This window comes from Vigna unguiculata, chromosome 5 (genome assembly GCF_004118075.2).
Source record: "Vigna unguiculata cultivar IT97K-499-35 chromosome 5, ASM411807v1, whole genome shotgun sequence".
Classification (NCBI taxonomy): domain Eukaryota; kingdom Viridiplantae; phylum Streptophyta; class Magnoliopsida; order Fabales; family Fabaceae; genus Vigna; species Vigna unguiculata.
The window spans coordinates 22,812,235-22,835,284 of record NC_040283.1 but is presented as its reverse complement, the minus strand read 5'-3'; the positions used below and the strand labels follow the sequence as shown (position 1 = coordinate 22,835,284).

At 32.8% G+C, this 23,050-nt stretch overlaps 1 non-coding gene across 1 annotated transcript; it reads right to left on the bottom strand.

Moving 5' to 3' along the window:
- Nucleotides 1-22,477: 22,477 nt before the first annotated feature.
- Nucleotides 22,478-22,550, bottom strand: TRNAK-UUU. The gene has a single exon. It is a non-coding gene; the product is annotated as a tRNA-Lys (tRNA).
- Between the last annotated feature and the right edge of the window lie 500 nt (nucleotides 22,551-23,050).

Here is a 23,050-nt window from a genome sequence, read left to right as displayed (position 1 = left end):
TGCACCGCGTCTATTGTAGCACAACAAGATCGTATCCATAGGGATTTGGTAACTAAATCAATAGTCTATAATCTAACTCAAGTTTGGCAATGGAACAATAACAAAGTTTTGGTTTTGATATTGTTAAAGATAGATAAATCTATATTTTAGAGAGATGATGTTATTAAGGTGTTAGGATTGAATTTGGCTTCTTAACTTCATTGTACTGCCTTCAATTATCTATAAATTATGTTCTTTATTTCTAATGTTCTTGGAAGTACGCGTCACTTATAGATCTAACCACATGTTTGTGCAACTGTACCTAAGGGTGTCAGACCGAGGATTTTCCAATCCAGGTGGAGGAACCTTTGCTTTGAGAACAAGAATCTTTAAACCAACTAAACCCGCATATCCATGTCTGGTATATGTTAAGGATTAGGATACTTGATTGGATCTAAACACTAGACCAAATGTCTCTACATCTATTGTTGATGAGATACGATGATTGACCAAATCACCACAGAGTGAAATACAAATCAAGTAACCAACACGTAGAAACAAGAACACAATACATGAATAATCAAGTACAGTACAAAGACATATTAGAAGTTACATTTAATCCCAACTAGGAAGGATTTAACTGCTCATGATGATGAATACAAGAAGAACTTGGAGTAGCTTTCCTCCTTCTATAGCTTTTACAAGATATACAATAAGGTCCTAGGCTATCTATGGAGTTTGTCTCTAGAACTAATGTACAAAAACCAGCATAATAATCCCAAGGTCATGCCTTGTTTTTATAGATTTTCAAGTGTTGCTCTAGCTTCCAAGATTGAAGTATAGCCATGGAGGTTTCCTTCCTAAGTGTGTTTCTTCCTAAGCTTGGGCATCCATCTTTTGGAAATTAGCAATGTAGGTTTCCCTGCCATGGAGGTTTCCCTTTGATGCTCAGCTTCAAATCTGGATCTTGATGTTTCCTTTTAGTGAAGGTTTCTTAAAATGTGGCTCAGTGCTAAATTTTATTGCTTAGCAGAAGGCTTAAATTTTACTTTTGTCAATTAATCTTTCTAGTTTGAGCTGCAACTCTTGGGGCTAAACACCAACTTCATATTTCCTTCATTTTACTTGCAAAAACAGCACAATTGTATTAAATTAATACATCACTTTACCTACACAAAAATGAGAACCATGAACATGTATGATATAAACCAGTCGATGTTGACTTTGTGTATTAGGTGGTGAAGTACGTAATGCGAATATCGTCAAATTTTGAACATACGACAAACAGACTAGGATTACATTATACCGATTATGTGTGTATTTCATGTTATTGCCGCATCAACACCAGGCAATATAGGAGTGCTTTCTTTGATTGGCGTTCCCCAGACCAGAACTGAAAGGACATACCAGCCCCCGATTATCGGGCATGTACAACTTTGATCTTATATGTCTATTTATTTTCTGTTTAACTTTATATTTATTAATTTCATCTATGATTAGAGATTATTTTTATCTACTATTTTAAAACTAAGGCCAAAATAGATCCGTCGCTTGGCCAAAGAAGTTGGCTTAGCACCAACTTCATAATTTTCTTCATTTTACTTGCAAAAACAACATAATTGTATTAAATTTTACTTTTTATAATTTCTCATAACCACATTCTGTATTTATATGCAATTAAGGCATTTCTAATTATTTTTACATGGAATTAATGCAAGATAAGTGTCTAAATGATATGTAAATTAACTAATACTAGAGACTTATCAATAATACATTAAAAAATGACTTATCCGAAGGAAGACTGCTTACGAATGTTAGAGCAGAGGCTTTGCAAGACCAACTTGCGGATGTGGGGAAAGGCACAACAAAAATGGGTAGGGAGAAGAAAAGAGTTGCGGATTTGGAGTGAATGAAAGGAGGCACAACTAGGTTAAAATTGGGGGTGGGGCACAATTGCGGTGTATTAAATAGGAGAGAGAAATAAAAAAATTTATTTTAACTAAGGGTTAAATTGGAGATGTTTAAATGTTTTGGGGGTACTGGAGAAGTTATTGGAGGTGTAAGGAGAAACCTCCTTTCTTTCTTCATGCATCTCTAATATAATAACTCCATACCCCATGCATTTAGTTTCACTTTACTTCTTGTAATTGTGATTTCAGTAAGCAGACACCCCACTCCTCTATTTTTATTTTTTAGGCTAGGTTGCATTTTACTTTCTGCACCGTGCGTTTTTATATACATATGCACTCGGTGTGTCATATTTTAAATTTTGTTTTTTTTTCTTTTATTTCACCCACATACTCACTTATACACTCCTATGTTTTTATCTCCAATTTTACCATTCTCTCTAAATTAAAGTTCACATTTCACTCATTTTTATTTTGTAATATTTTATTTTTGATTTCATTTTTTACCATCAAATTTTATATATTTCACTTTTTTTAAAAAAAATTTAAATTTAAATAAAAATTAAAATAGTTTTAAAAAGTAATAAAAATAAGAAGAAATAAAATATAATTTAATTTCTTTGCTTTCCTTTTGGTGTCTACTCGACTGCTCACGCGCACGATACTTATTTTCAAAATATATAATATATAAAGACGTTTGGTGTCTACCTTTCAAAATAATATATAAAATTTAAAAAGGGTTTTCTTATGTCTTATTGACCAACCGCATCTCATGACACTCACTTTCAAAATTAAATGTAAAAGGTTTTGGTGTTCACTTGGTCGCATGCGTTGCATAACACCTATCTTTTAAAAATAATTAAAAAAATGTGTAAAACAAAACTTTCAAAAACCAAAAAACTCAAATTGATATTCCAACCTTTTTTTACAAAGAAATATGTAATCCTGATTTCTCATTTTTAATGACAATACATAGGGTCAAGGTTAATCCTTGTCGAGTCTTTTTCATTCACAAAATAATTTTGTTTAATATTTTCTTATTTATTGGAAAAATAAGTTTTTAAAATAAATACATCATTTGTTCACATTTAACTAAAGTACCGCTTTTGGGCGAGCTCTATAGGATGTTAATACCTTTCCTACGCATAACCGACTCCCAAATCACAAATTTGGTTTTCGTGGACTATGTTTTATTTTATGTTTTTTCATAGTCTTCTAGAATAAACTATGGCGACGACTCAAAATATCTTTTTCAAATTGATTTTTTTTTTTGGTTCAATGTCCGGTTGCGATTTAAGTTACGACAATAGGTATATAATATATTATATTATATTATATATATATATATATATATATATATATATATATATATATATATATATATATATATATATATATATGTCATGCTAGGATACAATGGTCGTCACATATACAATGTTGTGAATGAGTGGAGAGAATTATATTATTATATTAGTTTTAGGTAGGTCTCCAAAGTCAGGTTTACATATGGCAGGATGAGTCTTTGTTTTTTTTTTTCAATTTCAATTGTATATTGCTTTTAATAAAAGAAAATTGGTGGGTCAGGGGCTTTTAATTTTTGACAAAAGGAGAAATTATTTAAATTGTGAATTTCGGTAGGATTGATGGAGATGTGTACTGTGTAATAGTAAGGTTTAATTATGATATGGATTAATGGGTGGCATTAACACTACATAATAAAGAGAAAATTTTTATTTTAGCTTTACGAGACTATTTTCATTTGGGGTTCAAATAAAATAAAAAAAAGTTCAGTTTCGTTACTTTAAGAAGTCAATAAAGTGAATATAAGAATTTGTTTTCGGCCACTACTTATTTCGATTAACTCTTTTCTCGAATTTACATAAGGTGGTTTCGTGAATGTCTTGCCTTTTTGCAGTGCATTTGTGTTTCTAGTGGTGACAAAAATTTAATGTTGGTGTTGTTTTAAATTTAGATTGTTGTTGTTGTTATTATTTCCAATCTAGACTTTTATTGTTGTTTTAAATTTAGATCATTGTTGTTGTTTCTAATTCATATTTTTGCTATTGTTTTAAATTTCGATTATTATTATTGTTTCTAATTTAGATTGTTGTTGTTTTAAAATTAAAATGTTGTGTTTAGAATTGTACCTCCTTTGGTTACTTTTGTTACCTTTTCTCTTGAAATACTTTCCAAACTTCTTAATGACTAGATTAAGATTTTCATACTCACTTGATTCAACCATGTCTTCATCATTTTCCTCATCTTTCTTGATGCTAGACTTCAAGGCTATGTTTTGTAGATTCGAAATGACTTTTTTAGCAAAAAAAAAAATAAAGAGATTTGAATTGGCTGACTACAAAAATATGCCCAATTAAAACTTATAAAACTCCTTTCTGTTTGAATTCAGTTGACCAACAAATCAAATGTTTATTATTGTTGGACCACACATTTCAATCGATTGAAAAACAAAACAACATATTAATTTGTTTATATAGTATGATTCAATAGATTGAAAAATAAAATCAACTAGCTGAAATTCTGGGAAATTCTGTAAAAAAGCGCAAATCACCAAACCCACTCAAACAACATGCTTTATCATACAAGATTGATTCCAATGGATATATCAAACTAAGTTGCAACACCATATTACATTAAAACACATGAAAACCTTACAAAGATTGATTAAATGAGTTTTCTTGAGGATTAAATGAAGAACAATGTTAGGACAACATGAGCCTGATAATGCACTATATCAAAATAATTACACAATCCTTCAGAGATTACACTTTTTAATATAACAAAAACACCAAGATTTTTGAATCCCACAAGAATCTGAATTGTTGCACAACAAGATCCCCCTTGCAGACCTAGAACCACACTAGGAAACACCGAGAAGGACAAAAACAACCAAACCTTGGTGGTGGCTCTCTCTAACCAACCAAAACACGTCCTTCAATACTTTAAAACCAATCAAAACTTGCTTCAAGATTCAAAGATATTCACTCATAAGTTGCACACTATGTAATCAATAGAGAGTTTTCCAATTGGTTTCACTATTTTCATGCTTAGAAATCACAGAAGTTACTCCACTCTCTAAAAAACCAATTAATATAGTTTGCACATATATGAATTCAACAAGTTGATTTGTCTGTATAATTTGTTGATTTCACTTGACTTAAGTGAAATAAGTTGATTGTATAGAAATTCAACTAATTGAATACATTCATACTATAATTATAAGCAAGCCTTTTAACATGTTAAAATCCTTTTTGAACAAATTGAAAAGGATAGACACAAGACAAAAGGAATTTAAACTATGTTATACAGTCTACGAATTGAGTCCAAACTTTGAGCTTTGTGATCTTCACGTCAATTTCATATCAATAAACCCCAATCTTGATAAAAAATGAATCACTTCAATTTTTCATTAAGACTTCATCAATCAAACATGATCACATGCACTAGCTTCATCAAATCGATGCACTAAGGTCACTTGTTTTAACATGTTCTTCACCTTTTTCTCAATACTCTCTTGTTCATTAAGCTTATCCATCTCAATCTCTTGCTCTCTAAGTTTTGAAAACAAGGCAACAATGATCATTGTTGACAAATCCCTTGATTCTGAGATGGTCGTTGTAAGACCCAGGAAAAAATAAATAAATAAATAAATATTTATTTAATAAATGTGAGGGCGGGAGTCCTTAAGTTAATTAATGTGGAAAGAAAAGATAAGGAATAATACAAGCTTAAGTGGTTGAGAGTACTTGGCTACTATAAAAGGATTTGGGTTCGAGTCTTGTGGTGTTATTTAATTATTTATTTTGTTTTTGTGTGGGAATAGGGTCTCGTGACTTAAAGTATAAGCACATGTGTGCGCAAAATATCAAGGAACATTTGATGGCTTGATGGTTGTGCTTGTGCTTGGAAGTTAAGTGAATGTGGGTTCGAACCATGGCTTATGCAAAATAAGTTTATTTTTACTAAAATTATTTTTTGGCATGGATAAGAAGGGTTAGAAACCTTAGCCGTTTGGAGAGAAGGCAGAAAGGTTGAGAAACCACCAAGTAATGGAGAATTGATGAACATTAATCTTCTCCTTAATTGATTTTTGGTTTGGGCAATTAAGGGAGAAATGATGAGGCTAATAATGGAGGAGAGGGATAAGAGTGGTGCTTTTGGGAAGGTATTTTCGTGTGGCTACCAAAAGGGAGTTTTAGAACACTAAAAACAGCATTGAGGAGAGTGGTAGAAGATTGGAAGGAGTGCTTAAGGACAGAGATCAATAGTAGATCAATTGTAGGACAATGAAGGATTCTAAGGCACTTTTGGAGCAGGAAATTCAGGTTAGGGAAGCTGTTTTAATTGTCAATATGAAATTGTATGATTTTACTTTGTATGATGTATGATTGGGCGCCTATTTCTTCATTAATTTCCACTGGTCGAGTTTCTAGAAATTTTCCAGAAACCGCCTAGCGGCTTTGAAGGCCTACCAGGTGATACATGAGCGTGACACCTATTTCTGTGTTTTGAGACGAATCGTCTGGCGACGCAAACCCTGATTCATCTTACACAATTTTTCTATATGGATTATATGATGTCTAGATTTCTGTAATGTTTTTGGTGTTACTCGAATTCATAAAATTGTGAAATTGACCATTATTGCTATGTTGCATGAGTTTGATGATTGATTGGGAAGCATCAAGCATGAGGGGGTCATGTTGGGTTTGGGGTCAAATTGTTAATATGATTTTAGTGGTTAATCATGATGAAATTTAGAGGGCATGAGTTTACTGGATGAATATGCGTGGGAGAAATCCGATTTTTGTAGTAATTTATGCGCTTGATTGACTTGAATGAGATTTGGGGGTTTAGGGTTCATCATAGGTGCGGGAAAAATTTGGGGTTTGCCCAGAATTTGATGTGTCGCTGCAGTAGTGAAAATTGCATTCTGTGATTGTTCGAGACGCGTTATGGGATTTTTGAGGGTAAGGCTAAATCTTACACGTGATAATTATATAAAAATAATCTGAATTGAATAAATATGATGTGTGAACACTATAATTATGTCAACATGAATGCTAGAATTATTGATTTGGGATTTTAGGGTTTACGCAGGTGCAGAACAATATGGGATTTTTCAAGAATGGTATGCACCACTTGTCAACGCATTAACTGCCGCCAGACGAATCATCTTAAAACAACCCAGTTTCTGGGTTTCTGTTAAGAACCGCTGATGATTGCGTATTTTTGCCCTCATTTAATGTTTAATTCTAGGTATTTTAATTGAACTTGTGTGCTTAAAGATTGATTTAATTGTGATTTCCTATAATTGGGTTTATTGAGCATCAAATACAAAAACATGTTAAAAATAGCTTTTTAGTTGCATAAATGTTCTTTGGATATTTTGAGGTGTGTTAGTGCAGCTGCAGCTAAGTGGAGCTCATGGAGATGTGGAAATAAATTGCTTAAAGCTTCATGACACCTTAAAGATAAATCCAAGAATAGGAAATTATCAAAATCACAAAAATCCAAGCCAAGCAATCCATGAAGACGGCAAGAAAAGCTTGAAAAAGTGAAGAAGTTTGGTTAAGCCAAGAAGAGAGCAACAAAAAATTGGACCTTGCAGTTTTCTTTATCTTTATGATAGAAGATAATTTGGGAAAAATATATCTTAGATATTTTATTTGATATTTTTAAATAATTATCTTATTTAATTATATCAAAATATTAAAAGATAATAACTATCAAATCTTTTTAGATATGACAAGATCTTCTTGAATATTTTTACTTCCACAACAAACAAATATATCTTGAAGATATTGAATTATTTAGAAGATAATTTAAGAAGATTGCAAAGGGTTGATTTGGAAAATTAATACAAATACTAATTGGTGATAATTTATCATATATATTTAATTAATTAATTAATTTAATTATATTAGATATTGATATTATCAACCAATTATATTTTTCAAATAGTCTATATCTCTCCAAATATTTTTAAATATTTATCTTTATCTTTATTTTAAAAGATATTTTAGAGATTTTAGCAACAGAAAAGCCCAGTCCAATTCCTATATAAAGACACCAAGGGAGAAGCATAAGGGACAAGCTCGGGACTTCGGAGTTTTGGAACCCTTAGGGGGGCCTAATTTCGTTTCCTTTCTCTCTCTTTTCTTCTCTCTATTCTTCTTTTATTTTGTATTCCATGGATTGCTAAACTTCTTGGGTTGATTCCATTGTAATTTCATTATGGATTCTGAGGTTAGAATGAAATCTTTTCTTTGTTCTTTTTATTATTGTTGAGGTTTTCATTCATCTATGTCTTTTATCTTTGAATCACATAAAAAGTAATGATTTTAAATCTATATGCATGTTGATCATATGAGTCCAAGGGTTTTTAAATCTAGTTGAGACTTTACTTTGATTTTATTTAGAAACTTTCATGTGATTAAATGAGTTTTTACCAATAATTGAGACTTTACTTTGATTAAAGGTATTTACTCTAACGAAAATTAATTGAGACTTTACTTTGATTAATTAAGCTTTTAATTTGGTGAGGAGATAAAAGAATAGACATGATTAGGCATAGTAAATTTGATTGAGACTGTACTTTGGTTGAATTTACTGTGGATAATCTAAAAGTTCTCACTTTTAATTGAGACTGTACTTTGGTTAAAAGTGAGAACACCAACAAATTAATTGAGACTTTACATTGATTAATTTGTAAATCTACAACAATTATTAATTGAGCTATAATCTTTAGATAACCGATGATGAATCTATTTTGAAAAAGCAATGGAATCAATCTATTTTCTTTACTATTGTTTATATCTTATTTTATCTTTTTATCTTTATCCCTCATAATTTTATAATTTTATTTGACTAACTCTTGTATAGTTTTATAAGAACTAATTTGTTAACAATCAATTCCGTGTTCGTTGGGAGACGACTTTGGGTTACTTTACCCTTTCTATTTTGTTGACTACTTTCTTCACAATACTGAAGTTGTTATAGATAAGTAGTATTAATTTGATCACGTCAACGACAGCGTTATCAACCGCTTGGCGATGAAGAGCTGCCGCCAGGCGATGCGCGTGGTGTTTTGTTCACAAAAATTCAATTATTCGTGTTTTCGCGGAGCAGGTATCGCTGGGCGCTGGTTTTATACCGCCAAACGCCAGGTTCTTGACTTTTGGGTGCTAGGAACCACTATTTTTCTAGTCTGCATAGTGTTCGTAAAATTCCATTTTTCGATTCGTTAACCATCTGATTTAGGTCAAATTTTGACAGGTGTTCCATAACATCTATTTATTCACTTTGAACGGTGGAGATGTGATTTGGAGGTTAGTAGCTAGAGATATATGTTACACATGATTGATGGTTTTGAAGTCTTTAAAATGCATGAATAAACTCTTGATAATTTCAAGTAAATACTAATGTGGCATGAGTTGGAAGCATGATTTTGTTATGTTGTAAGTCTCTATCAATTATGTTCCTTTGGGTTAGTCACATGTTGAGATTTGGTTTATTGGTTAATGCATGTGTATCAATATAAATTAAATTGTTGCATAGGAGGTGCGAAGTACTATATTAATTTCCATTGGTGCATAGAATCATGTGCTTAAGTTGTTAGAGGGTTATTGCTTTATATTTGATATGAGCATGGTTTACTCTTGGGTTCAAATTGAGTGTTGGTATTGATTTAAGATATGAGTATATATGAATTATAAAAGAAAGGAATGTGTGCTTATACTTAAAAGATGCATATGTGTTGTGATGTTGAAATTTGGAGTATATGAATGTGTATGTTGATTTCTGGATGTTTGAGAATTTAATGGTTGAATGCTAGGAATTGAATTAGTGTACCTAAAACCAGTAGTGTCACATTACTGGTGTAGCAACTGGCGGTGCAGAGTGGATCGCCAGGCGATAGTAGGAAACGGGGAAGTCTTGTGTGTTGTGGCGCCCGACGTTGATGTGGAACCGCCAGGCGGTCTGCACTGCCATTTCGCCTAGCGACGCTTAGGCTGCGCCGGGCAATGGTACAGTGGTAGGATGCGTTTGTGGTACGTTTTGCATTGCTTGTTGTGTTAGTCCTAGTCTGGGATATGCTTAATTTTTTTCATGAGCAGGCAGGTTCATGACTGGTGATGAACACGTGATAATATGAGCGGGGAGGTTCATATTATGATGGTCTCGTGTGAGGATACGAGCGAAGAGGTTCGTATGTTCCGTGCTCTCACTTGAGGGTTGCTGCGAGCGGGGAGGTTCGTAGTTATTGGATCATGTGTGTTAGGCTATGGCAGGGAGGTCCGTAAAGGTGGACCACAAGCGGGCAGGTTCGTGGAAGCATTGGAATCCCTAAGACTAACTTGAATATGTACCTTGTATAGTGCAGTGTGCTTTTCTTAATTTCGTTTTGATATTGTGATGTAAGACTTGATCAGGAGATGTTGTGCCATGAGCGGGTAGGTTCATGGTTGATGATGAACATGTGATGATATGAGCGGGGAGGTTCATATCCTGATACTCTCGTGTGGGGATACAAACAGCGAGGTTCGTATGTTCCGTGCTCACATTTGAGATATGCTGCGAGTGAGGAGGTTCGTAGCTGGTGGATCACGTGTGTTGGACTACGGGCGAGAGGTCCATAAAGTTGGACTACGAGTAGGCGGTTCGTAGAGGCAAGACCACGAGAGGGCAAGTTCGTGGGAGCATTATATATCCTGAGTCCATGGTTGATTATTTGTGTGAATTGAAGGTTGAAAAGCCTTGGGGTATTAAGGTCTTGGCCAAGAATTAACTAGAATAAAATAGTTGGGTGTATCTTGATTTTATTAACTTATATGTTAACTATTTATGAGCTCACCCTATCTGTGTGTGTTTCGCGATGATCGTGTAATGCGTTACACGAGAGAAGATGATGTTTCAGGTGCTGCTGGTTAGGCATAACATCAGAGAGATGGTTAGCTAGGAAAAGCTTTTACTGGAATTTTATCATTATTATTTTTTTAAACTTTGTAAACAGTGTTTTACTGATTTATGAATTTGGATATTGTATTGGGTTTTATAAATTATGAATTTTTGGATAATTTCCGATGTAATAAATGTTTTAAAATTTCTAGTGTTTTGGGAAATGAAGTACAATAAATGAGGTTTTCATCATATTTCTTAAATTTATTATTTAAATTACACTACAAGAAATTCGTTAGTTATTTATTGATAATTACATACGAATTATAATTCGTATGTAATTTGTGACTTACCTACCGATATATTTCAGTAGGTAATTATTTACTTACATACGGATTTTTCCATATGTATCGGTGTATTATTTTGGCGCCCAGGATTCGTAGGTAGCATTCGTATATAAATTTGGCGCGATTAAGCAGGAAAAGGTTTTGAAGGATTTTATCCGTATGTAATCGTATTTACGTCAACAAGTACACATTTTATTTCTTACCTACTAATATTACCTACTGATCCCCATAAATAAAATTTTAAAAAGCAAAATAATATTAAAACATTTTTTTAACTGCACAGAAATAACTTCTTTAGTAAACTCTCATAGCCCTAAACATCTCTGTAGTCAGTTTTCCCAACATTTTCGTGTGCCCTAAGCTGAAGATCGCATAGATTGTGTGGTTTGGGCTGCAGATTTGTGGTGTAGGTTGAAGTCGCAAGGCTTAATCGGAAATCTTCATCGCTAAACATGGAAGCTTGCTCGTGCAACCCTAACCAGTGTGCTCTGAGTCCAAGATTTCTCGCGTGCCCTCAAAGATTTTTCGTTTGCCTCAAAATTTGGAACTAAATCAAAGAACAGGTTATCTATCGTGACTGAACCTAGGTGAGAAAGATAATAGATTATTGTGTTTTAAATTCTATTTCTTGTGTTAAACATTTATCTTTGATTCGATTAAGGGAATTGCATGCCCTAACCTCAATTCATGGTTGAAATTGCATTTCAATGGAAGACAAAGCTTAGTTCTCATCACAAGTGAAACCTGGTGAGGATAGAGATTAGTTATTGCGTTTTAAAGTTGATTCCATGTCTTTTACATTTCTCTCTGCTTCCTTTAAGGGACATTATGCTTAGAAGTGAATGTAGAAGAACGAAGGACGTTATGTTGTTGACAATTGTATTCTTTGTATAGAGGTATGTTCATCTTAATCTTATGTCTATTAGTGTGATTATGTTTATACTAAATAAAATTTTAGTTCCCCAATTTCAATTATGTAGGTTGCATCCCTGGGATTCAAAATCATCAACTGTCAAAACCCGATCCAGTTGCAACACGAACTTTGAAAACCCAAGCTTGGTTTCTCCCAAGACCAACATAGTAGCTCCAAGCTTGAGGCACTTGTAAGAGGTAAATATTTGAAATGCTTTTCTGCAAATGCGTTAAAGCATTTTGTTTAGGTTTATTCTTGCATTGGTTTGTGTGTTTTAATTAGAGGTAATAAAATGGGTAGTGAAATTAGGAAACAAAAATATGGTGGGTGAGTTAAGAAGGTTCGGTGTTGAGCATGAGAAGGAAGATTCTAAAGGTAATGAAAGGAGAAGTCTAATATATTAGGGAAGCAGAACGGTGCTACTTCTTTATTCTTCTTGAACTCCCTATGACGTGGAAAAACTCTAAAAAGGTTAAACAAGTATTATGTAGTTGTAAGAAAACAAAAAGCCTTGCCCTTGCCCCTACCTTTGCCCTTGCCCCTTCATGTTGACTATTAAATAGTTTGTTGTCATAAGTTGTGGTCTCACGTAACAAAGCAACACATGGGACGAGAATTTGAATAAACTAATTGAACTGTTGCACTCTAGCAATATGTGTTCAGTCCAGCAAGAGCGACTTCTTTTTATGTAGCTAAATGTAACCTAAGTACTTACCTACGAATATATCCACAGGTAATTACCTATCGATATATCCGTAGGTAAGTGTTAGCTACGACCATTTTACCTACGGATTTTTGTCCATAGGTAGTTCGCAAGTAAATCGGTTTTACCTACGAATTTTGGACATTATCTACGAGTTTGTGCAGTAGAAAATACCAATTTTTCTTGTAGTGTTAGTAACATTCGACAGGGATGTTACAATCGTGATTGTAGGTTGCCAACTTCTATCAAGATACTTAAAGACCTTGATGTTTAGCTCCTCTTTGTCAAATTCCTTTCCCCAAGCTATGAGATGGTTGACAATGTATGTGAACCTTTCTGAACTTTAGTTGTGGATCCACCTTATTACATCTTGAACAACTCATACTCTTGTATCAATACATCCTTCCTAGCCCTCTCACATCATTGGTTCGTTCATGTGTGACTTCAAGCACATCCATATATCCTTTGCACAACCACATTGAGAAACTCTTAAAGACTCATCCATGTTTAATACAGATGATAGGATGTTCTTGGCTGCACAATCATATTGAGATTTCTTTTTCTCATCTTTTGTTCAATGGTTCTAAGGCTTGTCAACCCACTTATCATCAACAATATGGTTAGGAAAGAATGGTCCATTCATGATTGCATTCCAAATTCCTTGGTCAATTGATTCAATGAAAATTTTCATGCAGATTTTCCAAAATCGATAATTCACACCACTAAACATAGGAGACCTATGTATAGAAGCACCTTCTACAAAAGGGAGTTTGTTTTCAACCATTTCAAAAATAGTTTTAGGATTAAACTTGAATATCTTTCAATAACATGCTCTAATACCGATTATAAGTAATGAAAAATGTAATTAGCCAAGAAGGCACTTTCAATTGAATCAGAATGACCAAGAACCTAGTGTGCAATTACTACTAGAACATACACTTTCAACCGATTGAAAATAGAGTTAACATGTTGATTTCATTAATCAGAGAGTCAAACAGACAACCTAGTCTTTTTCAACAGATTAAAACACAAATAAACAATTGAAATATTGGAAAATTATGCAGAAAAATGAAATTGATGATAAACTCATAAAAAGTTTTAGCAACTCATTAAGATTGATTCCAATCAACAATACAAATAAAATGACAACTTCAAATTATATGAAATCACACAAATACCATACAAAGATACTACAAAAAAATTTCTTGAAAACTCTTTATCAAATAACAATCAAAGAGAGAAAGATCAAACACGTGCATATAAATTTTTATATTGGTTCACTTAAAACTGAGCTACATCTAGTTAGTCAAGCCAATCTAAGCCTAACTTTGCCCTATTTCAAAAGATTTACATAAACCACCAAGATTACACTTTTGAAAAATACAAAACACGACCAAGAATTTTGGATCCCACAAGAATCTCAAAAAAACATAGCAAGACTCTCACTTGTAGACCTGGAATCCCACTAGGCAACACCTAGAAACTTGAGAAAGACCACACTTGGATGATGGCTTTCCCTAGCCGACTGAACCTCTCTCTCTCTCTCTAAGTCTTTTCACCAAGAAAAAAAAATGCTCTAAGAAATCAAAGATCAATACATGAACAACTGCAAATCTATATAATCAAGAAAGAGAGAATTTTCCAAACGTTCACACTAATTTCGAGCTCAAAAATGAAAATTGTTACAACTTTCTCTAAAAAATCAAACTTTATAGTTTGTCAGTTAGCATATTCAATAGGTTGATTTATCTATTCAATTTGTTGATTTCATTTGACTTAAGTGAAATCATCTGATTGAGAGTTAATTTAGTTGATTAAATATGTTAATAACAAAACTATAGTAGTTAGCCAATTAGTTTGTTAAAAACTCATTTAACAAATTAAAACACTACAACCAAACATAAGACACCTATACTATGTTAAATTGTCTTCAAGATAAGCTTCAATCTTCAAGCTTTAAGATCTTCATGTGATAGTCAGATTTAATACACATATAACAAGCTAGATCAACACACATTGCTTCAAGTCTTCATCAATCTATGAAGACTTCATATCTTCATCAAGTTTGCTTATGCAATATCTTAATCAAATTTTCATGCATCAAAGTTTTTTGTGCTAACAATGTTAACCTCACCTTAAATTTTGTGGCAACCAAACACAACTTAGCCGTTATTGATTTATATAGTGGCCACTATAGACATTATTAGTGCAACCTTATTCCAATAAATTAATAATGACCATAGGCGCATATGTTTTATAATTCGGACATGGTAAGATGCAGAAACCAGATACCAAATGGTGGAAAAAGTTGCACTATCTTTAGTAACTATAGAAAGATGAGTCTCATACAAAAGATCCTATAAAAGCCAGACCTATCAGGCCGAATGTCTTCTTGGTCTGTTGAACTATCAAGATTCAGTATCTAATATGAACCACGATGGCCGATAAAAGCACAATGCTCAACTGATTTTGCCACTGATCTGCAAGGAGAGCATTTTGTCGAAGAAGAATGGTGGACCTTATATGTTGACGACTCCTTGAATCCAAAAGGCGCTCGAATGATGTAGTCATACACAAGTCGCTCCACTTTAGTTTTAAGACATCGAATAATCAGGCCGAGTGCAAGGCAATCATAACTAGTCTCACTTTATCTAAAGAAGTAGGAGTACAAAAGCTAGTGTGCTAAATCGGCACTAGATTAACTATTGGCCATTTAACAAGAGAATACTAAGTGAATAATGCTTTGCAGAAATCAAACTCCAACATGTCCCCAATAGTGATATTATACAGGTTAATATCTTATCCAAGCTGGCAAGCACCAAAGTAAAGGGAAGATATAAGTCTTTGCTTCAACAAGTGTTAACATCACCTTCCATTGATAAACTGGATAATTGCATGTAGGCTAGCACATAAGGCACCTGGATGGAGTTGTTTATTTGTTATATTAAAATTGGCAACATACTAGAAGGGTAGGAAAATGGATGCGTATGAAAGGTAGCCCGCTATACGTTACTAAAAGGAGAGCTATTTTGAAGAGGTTATAGTCAACCTTTGCTAAGATGTATTACCTCCAGTCAGGCCGCCTACGTTGATCAAGATATACATAAAGGAATATGCAGATATCATTCTAGTGTGAGGACTATTACGTCTCAAATACCTTGACCTGTGTACTTCTAGTCGACAATGGAAAAATTTTGCGCTGAGTACGTAAGAAAATGTATCACATGCTAAAAGCATGAAAATATCATCCATAGGAATCAAGAGTCGCTACATCATGTATTTTCCCCATGGCCCTTCTCAAAGTGGGGGACATGTATTAATTATTTTTCTAAGTGGATTGAAGCAAAACCCCTATCCACTATCAGTACACAGAAAGTACGACTATTCGTATGGAAGAACATTATTTACCAGTATGTAGGGATGGCAACGGGGTGGGGCGGGCACGGGTTTCACTATCCTATACCCATCCCCGTAAAAAAATTCATCCCCATCCCCATACCCAAACCCAACGGGTATCAAACTTTTGTCTTATCCCCATCCCCACCGGGTAATGGGTATAATCTCGAACCCATACCCATACCCATTTTCTTACTACTTCAATATTAATTTTAATTAATTTTTATAAAATAATAAAAAAAGTATGATAAAGGAAACATAATATTATCAAATATTCAATATTAGAAGGATGATTGTTTCTTCGATATCAAATATTTTAAAATAAATTATAATTGTTTACATTTTAGATTATAATACCAAATAAAATTTTATGAGAACCAAAACAATTATTAAATTTGCAAATATTAATGAAACATAGTTGATAAAATTTAAAAATATTTTTTTAAAAATATAAAAGAAAAAAAAATATTCAAATTAAAATATATTTTAAATGTTTGTTTACTTAAATCTTTTAAATTTTAATAAACCTCTTTTTTATACACTAATAAAAGTTATAATACATCATTTTATCAAAATGATACAAAGAACAAATAATAATCATAATAATAAAATTTTAACATAGATCTTGTATCTTTTGCACTTCAATTATGTTGGATGATGATAAAAAATAATTCATGACAATTACATTAAATTTTTATATTGTAGTAAATAAAAGTTATTTATACAATTATAGTGAAAAAATTACAGTATGATTGATAATGAGTTAGAAAATAAAAAATAATTAGATAAAATATATCAAAATAGTATTCTACATAATGAAAATAAACAAGAAATACAAATATTAAAAAATTAACAAATGTTTACAAACAATTTGAGAGACTATTGAAAGAAATCGCACAAAGGAAAACAAATGTATAATTAAGGGTATGATAAGTTGAAAAATATCTTAGAGATCTAAGAAAACTTTTCAAATATCAACATATATACTCAGTGTTTGAGAAATAACAAAAATTGTTTTAGTGAAACAAAAGAGTTCTTCAAATGAAACAAAAACTAATAATAAGAATATTAAGTAAATGTTTTTTTTTTCTATTACCTAGTAAACGAAAGGTTTGTACTATTAAATACTTAAAGGCTTAATTATCATTTTGGTCCCCTAATTTGTTGGGTTGGTTCATTTTAGTCCCCTTACTATTTTTTGGTTCGATTTGGTCCTCTAATTCGTTAAAAGGTTCAATTTGGTCTCTGCCGTTAAGTCTACGTTAACACCGTCTCCGTACATACCACGTGTCATGTTGTGGAATTTTCATTTTTTTTAATTTTTTTTCTTAATTTTTTTTAATTTTTTTTAAAATTTTTTCAAAATTTTTTCAAAGTTTTTTAATTATTTTTTTAAAAAAATTAAACTGCCACGTGTCACCTTGTGGTTGTGACACGTGTGAATTTGAGATTTTTGTTTAAAAAATGTACTGCCTCGTGGCAGGTCAAGATTGTGCCACGTGTCTAGCTAACATTGGTTGTTTTCAATTTAGTCCCTCTATTTACAACTTTGATTCAATTTAGTCCCCCAATTTTTTAAAATAATTCAATTTTGTCCTCTCCAATTTGAGACCAAATTAATAATTAAGCTTAATTACAATTTATATATTCATGTTAAAATAATTTTTTACCATTTATACATCAAATCACTTCTTAAATACTCATGTTATTTCATTTCTTACATTTTTCACTTGTAATTTTTTACACTTGAAATTTTATACACATGTAAAAAATAATAATAATTTGAATAGTTAGATGGAGTAATTTAATCTATAAATATAATAAAAATTATTTTAATATGTATATATAAGTTGTAATTAAGCTTAATTACTAATTTGGTATCAAATTAGAGAGGACAAAATTGAATCATTTTAAAAAATTGGGGGACTAAATTGAATCAAAATTGTAAATAGAGGGACTAAATTGAAAACAACCAATGTTAGCTTGACACGTGGCACAATCGTGACATGTCACGTGGCAATACATTTTTTTAAATAAAAAAATCTCAAATTGACACGTGTCACAACCATAAGGTGACACGTGGCAGTTTAATTTTTTTTTAAAAAAATTAAAACAATTTTAAAATTATTTTAAAAAAATTAAAAAAAATGATTTAGGCAAATTTGTTCCAATGAGCCTGGAACTAGATAAGCCTACCTTGAATTGTTTTCGTTGATAGCCATTTTTGAGTCTACATCCCTTTTTGTTGTTTTATAGCTCATGACAAGCCCTTAGCCTTAAAAACCATCATTCATCCTACCTTATGAAATTTTGGAGCTTTGGAATTGTTTTAGGAATGGGTGCTCTTTTAAGTGTGGTTGTGCACAATAAGTGTGGTTTTGTGCACACGTGTTCTTGTTCTTGGATTGCTCATTTGTTCATTTTATGTCGGACTTGAAAATTGTTGTTTCTCTACTCAAAAATAAAAGAAATGAGAAAAGAAAAGAGAAAAAAAGAAAAAGAAAAAAAAATTGGGTTTGAGCATTGTGTGAGAATTGAATCTAGAAGTGTTGGAGTTTGGAATTGCTTTCATGCTTGATTTTGACATATTTCCTTACTACTCCTTTATTTCCTTTGGTTCTTTTAGCCACTTATCCATATGTTCCACAACTTGTCCTCAACCCCATTACAGCCTTGAAAAGTCCTTCTGATCTTGATTTGCATGTGTTTTGGTTTGATTGTTGGTTCTAGAGGCTTGCCAAGTCTGTTTGATGTTTGTTTTTCAGCAGTGCTTTGAGAGTAAACAATAGTCTAGAGATTTGAGTGATACAGTGCATATTCTGTGAGGTTATGTTGCTTCTAATTCTCTGTTTGAGCTTAACTGAGTGCTTGACATGTTTGAAATTGCTTAGATGATGTTCATGGATTTCTTGCAGTTTTGACTCCTGTTGTGTTTGAAGTGTTTCCCTTTGTCCATTTCGTGTCTATTTGTTTGTGTCGTGTCCCTTTATCTCTCTATCTTTCTCTCTCTCTTTCTCTTTATTTTGTCTGTGTTGTCCTTGCTTTGCTTCGTTGTGCCTTTGTGTTTTTGCCCAGGAGTGCAAAAGGGTAAGTGTGGGTGATTTTAATGAGTCATTATTTTCCCTTATCCCCATTGCCAATTTGTGTCATTCTTGATGCTTGTTTAGTGCTTAATTATCTTTTGTTAATGCATTTTCCTCAATTGGGCTTTATTAGGCCATTATTTCGAATTTTGAGTAATTTGACATTAATTGGTCTAATTTTTGTCTCTAAATATTTTTAGGTACTTTCTGAAGAAAATTTTAGAGTTTGCATGTTAATCATAAGATGAAGAGAGAGTTGCCACGTGATTTCCACATCATTACCATGTCTGCGCCATGTCAGTCAGTCGGTCCACGTCATTGGGCCAACATTTTTAGCCCATAATGGTATTTTTGTAATTCTGAGTGGCAAAATGGCAGTTTTGTAAATAATTTGATATGTAGTGATGTGATCACGTTTTCAGGTCATTTTCTCATGGGCACCCATTCTCTTCTTCTTCCCCATTTTGTTTTCACATTCTTAGGACAACATCCACTTAGGGTTTTTCGTTTTTGGCCATTTGAGACCATTGAAGCACCAACCAACTTAAGGTTTTCGTCCCATTCAATAAAAATTCGTGTTTGTTCACTCTTTCCCTACTCTTCTAATGCAATTTTGTTTATGTTTGAATTATTTTTTGAATTCCATGTCTAGCTAAGCTTTTGGTATTGATTCTTGAAGAAATTGAAATGAAACCATGAGGTTGTTGTTTGTTTTGAATTTTTGTTCTGGTTTGCCCTTCTTCAAGTTGCATTTTCATGAAAAAAAATACGAAAGTGATGGATGATTGATCTTAATTTCGTGTTTTTGCACCTAAAGCGACTTATAATCATGTTGAATGAGTGTGGGTCGTTCATAGTATGCTTATTTTGTGGGTGTCAATTTTGAAGTATGCTTGGCTTAAAGGCATATTTAACTCGTGTTAATTATCGTTTAGTTGATTAATTTCTGGTTTCATGGGAGCAAATTGGATAGGACAATTAATTGTGTAATATGTGATTGGTGAAATTTCAGTTGAATCAAGGAATCATTACGATTTAAAATCTGTTTAATTAAGTTTTGCAATTACATTTTGTTAATTTTGTGTGTAAAACTGAATCTGCCAAACCAACCCCTCCGCCCCTTTTTTTTGAATCTAGAACCTTTAAGTGAAAACAATGGTCTCTAGGAGACGATCTTGGGTTAATTTCTTAGTACTGCATTTACATATTTTATTTGGTCAGGTACGACCATGACTAATGTGACAAAATGAAACACTATTTATAGAATGGATCATAACATTTCACCTTCCCACCCTATTCCATGCCAATAATTGCAAGCCTTCAACAAAAAGCCCAATCATCACAACTTTTCAAAAAGCTACGTTATTTCCAATCATGCACACAATTATCACAACTCTAAACCCAACTTGCTCATGTCCCATCAATCAAGTTTGTACATTAAACCAGACATATCAAACCTTTTCGTCGATTCAGCTCCTCGAGGCTGGAGGGCTACTATATATGCCAAAGAAATATAAATTTTCTATGCAAAAGCTCCAGAGGCTGAGAAGCCAACGTCCAAGTACATGTGACCGCTTCGTCAAACTCTTTAACATAGGACATGTTAAGATTGGTGGCTTTGTGTCTTGTACATGACTAGGATACGCCATAAGGTACACTGCTTGCCCAAGTACATGTTGGCCCTATAGGACGACATGTACTCAAACAACGCCAATGAACTAGTCTGACATGATTATCACTCATAACAACTAAATCCAAGGTCATTCATCTTAATCTTATTATCAAGTAATTAGGTCACTTAAACCAAAGTCCAACCAAGTAAGGCCCATGCATTATAGTACAAAAAACACATTTTATGGAGTACATTAATTACGTATTCATTAACATTTATTCTCTGACATCCAGACTGACTTTGGAATCATAGTCTTTTGCAGGCACTTCTCCTTATCTGTGACGTTTGAGGACTAGTACCCTTTGAGTTTGAGGACGTGAACCCATTAAAGCTTTCTAGGAGACTTTGTAGAGTATACTTCAACCTCTTAAGAACAATTGATATTCTCAATAATCTATGTCTTTTTGCTTTTCAATTCATTTGGTACAATGTGTTGCTTGCAATGTATGATTTAGTAACTTGTGCAGGGACCATTTTATGAATGGTGGAAGATGGTTGAAAAAGAAGTGATTGAACCCAGGAATCTGGAATGGTTTCAGAGTAGAAATCCTTACTATAAATATGACATGGAGCTATTCTGGGTATTCTTCTCTAACCTTAAAAATGGGTATATTATAAGGTTCATTTTCCTCAGCTAGTTTGAATATTAATAGGTTTAAAATTATCAGGTGGGGAGGAAAGATTTTTTGTTACTCTATTACAACAAAAATCACTTTAGGCAACAACACAAAATTGTGACTTAAACCATAAAAACCGCGGGCTAAAGTTTAAACTACAGTTTTTTAGGCGTGGTCTAGGTGAGCGTAGTTGTAAGTAATAGGCCATGATTTTTAATACGACAACAATTTTAAAATCGTTGCTTAAAATCCTCAAAACAGACAACAATTTTGATGTACATGTTTTTTAAAACTTTACATTTTCAGCACTATGAGCTCTTAGCATTTTCGGTCTAAAAACAAAGGGAGAGAAGAAATTCAAATTTTTGCGTTTTTGGAATTGAGTTTTGCGTTTTCGAGCAAAAAAAGGAGGGAGATAATATTTATAATCTGAAAACTTTAATCTTTAGTGTATTTTAAATCACATTTTTATGGATTAGTCCACACTTTTTACAAATAATATTTACATAAAATGTTGCTTACGATAGTTTTTAAGCCATATCTAAAAAAGTGTTGTCTTTAATATATTTAAACCATATTTTTATACTTGTGATCACGCTTGTCTAAATTCATTTTTGTTATATTCTACTGTCACAAAGCTTTTAAACGAATTCATTCCCAAACTTTCACATGATGCAAATGGTCTCATATTTCAGGTCGGTTTAGTCTTTTTCATTGCATTAAACATGATGCTAAGATTAGGTCTTTCAGGTGAATAAGTTATTCATCTGGCATCTGGAAATTGGCAAATCACCTACCTTTTGTCACGTGGTTTGTAGCCTTAAGATTGGTTCTCTCATAGTAAAAAAAGCACCCATTTCTGTATCGGTTCCGGAAGAGCAAAAAGAAAGGGGGATGTTTTGTTAATAGGAATAAGAAAAATTTTAATTAAAAAATCAAATTACCGCCGTCTATGGGAATCGAACCCACGACCACATGGTTAAAAGCCATGCGCTCTACCAGCTGAGCTAAGACGGCTTTGTTAAAACATTTGATTATTTTCATTATTTTCTTTTTTTGTGTCCAGACACAGTTTTGTAACATTTCGAAATTCTCAGTGTGATAAAACCCTGAATGTGAAAACCCAAGCTTTGAAAAAGGAAATTATGAATTGAAATCCACGAAATGATTGTTCCTGCACCCTCTTTCTTTCCAAAATTAAGTTCCTCGCAGCACCGATGCAGGTTGAGGCTGAAAAAGCTCACTAGAAAGATAGTTACAAGATAGGTGAAGGATGTCCAGAACTAAAGCAGGATGAAAAGAGGAAAAATAGGAAGGCGTGCTCAAAACCTACTCAAACGGAATCCTTCCTCAGAGGAGGGGACCAAGTTATGTCTGGGAAGAAATGATTAACCTTGTGAACTACTTCCATTGTTACTCTTATTACTAGGGAAAGATGTTGAATTTGTATGGTTCAGAGTTAAAATTCGTCGCATATAAGGTTGTTGTTAAAGTTTTCTTTTCATGAAATGAGATAT